The following is a 4,862-nucleotide window of genomic DNA, read 5'->3' on the forward strand; positions in this document are numbered from 1 at the left end:
TGGACTGCATCATGCCAGTCTTCCCTGTACCTTACCAACTCCTGGAGCTTGCTTAAACTCCTGTCCATTGAGTCGGTAATGCCATCCAACCATCTCATCCTCTGTTGTCCCCTTCTGCCTTCAATCTTTCCCAGCATCAGGGTCTTTTCCAGTGAGTCTGCTCTTCGCATTAGGTGGCCAAAGTATTGGAGCTTCAGATAGTAAATGTATTGCATCCCTACTTTGCACTATACTTCATTTGGAAAACCTTGCCAAATTTGCCAGTCTGATAGAAGTCTTTGAAAGTTGTAAGACACTAAGGGCTGGTGTACACAAAAACCTAACTTCTTAGTGTAGCAATAGGTAGTGGGAGGAGGATCTGAGAACCCACATCCTCCGTGTTGCCAAGCTTTCCAGTTGGTCCCAGTGGCAGCTTCTAGCAGTACTGCAAGTCATCAACACCAGCTTCATGCTCAGTGTGATTCCAAAAGCTGTAGCATCCCCAAATAGCTCCTCCCCATGGAGCTGCAGACTGAGGTTTTTGCCCTGTAAAGTTAATGCATAAATTGCTATTCCTGAATGCAGGATAAGGTCCCAACCCTAATTCTCAGATTGGGAAACCAGCTGTCCATGGCTTTAGTTATCAATGCTTTGAAACTTCTGTACCCCTAGAGAGGCCTAAAGGGTGTTTAGGACCAAGGGAAGTTGGTGGACTCAATCTGATAGGAAGAGTTGGACCTCAGAAAAGAGGGGATGGAAAAATCCCTTTGGGCATAACTCCCAGAGGACAGCCTCTGGCTTAAGCCTCTGGCTTAAGCAGAACATGCACCTTGGGTCTAGTGCAGTGTTTCTTTAGGATTGGCACACAGGTGCTGAGCTGGGAAGGGTCCATGTGTGCTTTCGGTGAAAGATTCTGCTCTCCCCAGGAAAACATTTTATAAAGGTAGACTGCTGCAAGCTGAGGGGAGGGAAAGAAATGTGGATCCCAGTGATTCTTAGATGTGGTGTTTGATTGCATGCCATCCCCTTCCCTCCTAACCCAAGTTACTTAGTCTACATTTGATTGACATCCGAGTGTGTCCCAAGACAGAAAACTCCTGAATTGTGACCGTAATTGTGCCGTTCTTAGTCATGTCCGACTCTTTGTGACCCCATGAACTGTAGCCTGCCAAGCTCCTCTGTCCATGGGGATTCTCCAGGCAAGAATACTGGAGTGGGTTGCCATTTCCTTCTCCAGGGGATCTTCCCAAACCAGGGATTGAACCAAGTCTCCTGCACTGCAGGAGGATTCTTTACCATCTGAACCACCAGGAAAGCCCTTGGCGTCCAGAAAATACAGATACTACAGACAGATAAAGGGATCTTATGGAAGCTAGACTACAAGGAGAGATAATGGGATCTGTTTAAAAAAAAAAAAAATCACTGTTAGTGCAGACAGTTTGGATAGGATCAGCCTTAGAAAAAAAGATGGCTCAGGATTTGGTGTGAGACTAGATTGAACATGTCCTGTTCTAGCCTTCTGAGTGTTGTTAGTTTGTCTCGACAGAAGATTGTAGTTAACTTGGGAGAATGATAGAACCAGAGACCCAGCAGTTCTATTGTGAAACTCTTCCAACAGTGGGATGCAGGCAGTAGTCATTGGAGCTAGCTCATTCTAGCTTTCAAGAGCTGATTATACCCATTTCTTTCCAACTCTGTTTAATGACAGCATATTGTCAGTTTAAAAGTTGATCATGGGGGGACTTCCCTCATGGTCCAGTGGTTAAGAATCTGCCTTCCAAGGCAGGAGATGTAGGTTTGATCCCTGTTCAGGAAACTAGGATCCTACATGCCATAGGGCAACCAATACCCGATGCAGCCAAAAATAAATATTTTAAAAAATAAAAAAATTGACCCTAGTGAAAGACTTCTCTAGTGGTCTAGTGGACTCCTCACTTACACTGCAGAGGATGGGGGTTAGAACCCTGGTTGGCAAATTAAGAGCCCACATTCTGGGTTCAGTGGAAAAATTTATTTAAATAAAAAAATAAAATTGACCATGGTGTTATTGCCAAATGCTATAAATCAGGGGCCCTTCACTTCTCAGGCAGAAAGAGCCCGCTGAGATCAGACACACCTTTAGTGAGCATACAAAGGAAGATGGGGTCTGGGACACATTCAGTTGATGTATAAATGAGAGCATACAATTTCAAATTCTACTTTGTATCCACTTCGTGGTATGATGGTAGGATTCCCCACAGTATTAAATATTTTAAAGGTATTTAATGAGTTTTCCACTTCATGGAAGTACTTTAATGTTGAACAGTGAATATTTATTTAAACAGGTTCTGGCCAATTAAAGAATAATTTTGTGTGATTTACTTTTCACCAGTCTGTTTTGGTATGTTTCTAAACAGGATCACTTAGAATAATGATAGCCACTGTTAGAACTCTGTAATATTTTCTACCTGTTCTGCTCATTCAACATTATTGCCACTGCAGTAGTGATGGACACCAATTTTGGCCAACAGGTGTAGATCTCTATTTCAGATTTCCTCAAGGCTGGGCAGACATTGTGGCGGATATCTGGTTTTGTTCTGCCTTGTCTGATCATTTTCAGAATTGGCTTGTACCCCAGCAGTATTTTCCACTTTTCATAATGATTAGGAGCCTAGAGTGGACTGACTCCAGCAACTTTTTCATCTTTGCTGCCACCAGCTTCCTGTCTTAGATGTGGGATGTCCCCCAGCCAAGAACAGCTGCCAAGCCAAGATTGCCAGAAAGCAAACATATTTTAGGTTGTTTCTGTTCCAGTGTGTCCGTGGTTATCGTCATCTATCTATTTGAGTAAGAAAGTCCTTTAGCCGACCCTGGACTCCAATATATTATTTAAATATGGAAAGCTCTAAGTGGGCAGATAAGGGTGGAACTTAAGTTACCTTGGAGGGCAGAGAGCACCCTCTGAGCTCCAAAGGCTGGAGATTCTAGGACTGTACAGATTACATAAATAACGTGATAAACAGTTGTGCCTACACTGTCATCTGCGTTGGGACTACTTGCCCGGAATAGATTCTTGGAGCATTACTGCTTTCAAGAATGTTTTTGTTTGTGAGGATGTTAACACCAAATTGCTCTTTCTGACAGGAGGTACCAGCTTACACTCATTACCAGTAAAATACACACGTTTCCCCACAGTCTTGCCAATATTTCCATTTTTAGGTGGTAGATAATGTGATCAGTGGAATAGGATACCTTATTGTTGACAATTTATTTTCCTTTCGCAGAGTGGAAGATCATTTTTCACGAGAAGGCTCCTCTGGATTTTTTGCTCCCCACAAAGGGCTTGCCCCTACCTGTGCCTCCCTGCCACCCAGCCTGGGGAGTAGGGGTTGGAATTCTCCCAGCTCTGAGAGGTGGAAGGAGGGAGGAGTAGCTGGGTCAGACACTGCTCCCCTGCCAGCTGAGAATGGGCCACAGCCAGCTTCTCAGCAACATTGAGGCCAGACGCCCTGGTCAGCCTACCCGAGTCCCTGGTCAGTCCCTACCCACGCTCCCTGTTCCCCGAAGCACTGCAGTTGCCTTTCTGGAATTCTCTGAGGAATGAAGCGCCTGGAAGTAAGAGAACTCTTCCACTCAAGCCTGTTTTCCGGGATTCATCAGGTATCCCGGAAAACAGGATATGACAGATAATGGTTTGCTTTTCTTCCCTACAAGCTGTTTCAAATGTGTGACAAGGACTTTGTAGCTTGTGTTTTGGGGGACAAAGCCCTAGTCATCTCTCCTTCCCCTCCCCCACCTTCTCCCCCGCCCCACCCTGTCAAGGCCGCATCCGGTCCCAGGATGTGCTCTCAAAAGTACCATCTCCTTGATGTCTCACCCCGTGGGCAGGTGCTGGAGAAAGGAGTCGTTCTCACATCTCTTGGTGACTGAACCTTGGGTCACAACTGAGGCTTCCCCGCCCACTGGCTTAGCCTGAGGCCTGTTTCTGGCCTTGGGCGCTTGTGACCAGTAACCAGGTTTGGAGACCAGTCTCCATCCAGCCTGCCACAACTCCTAGTACAAGGCACCTTCCCCATCACGCAGCTGGGGACACCCGGAGCCAGTGCGCAGCCGCACGGCCCTGGGAGGGGCTGGGGTCTCGGGGTCAAGTCAGGCGGGACGCTGAGGGCGCAAATGCCAGAGACACTGCAAATGCGCAGTGGTCTCCAGCGTCCTGAGGTGGCCGGGTGCAGTGCTTCTGCCTAAGGCCAAACTTGTCCGACCCAGCGCTTGAAACCGTGGCGGCGCTGGAAAATAAGATGGGGGAGGATGTGGGAAACGTCTGTCAACTGCTCATATTTCTCTGGCCTGGACTGGGGGAGCCGCCTCTTGCTCAGCCCGCTGGAATACGGGACCTTTCCAGCGGCCCGACGGTCGGGTCGCACGATGGAGGCCGGGCCCTCCCCGCGGCGCCACACACAGTTGGCCGCTCCTCCACTCGAGGGCCAGCTCCAAGCCGCACGGCCCGGCGGCCCAGCCCAGCCCCCGCGCCCCTCCGAGCTCCGGGCGAAGCGCGGACAACGCGGCTCCGCCGCCGCCACTCCCCCCACATTCCAGAGGCCGCAGCGCCGTCTCCTTCCTCGCATTCCTGCCCCCACAAAGGAGTCCCTCCGCCCCCCGCACGGCCGCGGGGAGGAGGGGAGGCGGCCCGGCGCCTCCGAGCGCACATTCCTCCGCCGCGCGCGCCACCGAGCGAAGCGCCGCGGCCCCCGGACCGCGCGTGGCCGGCGGAGCGACCCCGGGCCCGGCGCCGGCCCCGCCCCGCCCCGCGCCCAGGGGTCCCGGGGCGGGCTCCGGGCTTCGGGCGGACGATGCGGCGGCGCGGCCGGAGCGGCGGCGGGAAGCGGAGGCGGAGGTGACGCGCC

The 4,862-nt window shown here is 50.4% G+C and overlaps 1 pseudogene; it reads right to left on the reverse strand.

Annotated features, from left to right (window-relative positions):
- Positions 1 to 2,336: 2,336 nt before the first annotated feature.
- Positions 2,337 to 2,661, reverse strand: LOC133055055 (large ribosomal subunit protein eL30-like; annotated as a pseudogene).
- Between the last annotated feature and the right edge of the window lie 2,201 nt (positions 2,662 to 4,862).

The sequence above is a fragment of the Dama dama genome, chromosome 4, assembly GCF_033118175.1.
Source record: "Dama dama isolate Ldn47 chromosome 4, ASM3311817v1, whole genome shotgun sequence".
NCBI lineage: Eukaryota > Metazoa > Chordata > Mammalia > Artiodactyla > Cervidae > Dama > Dama dama.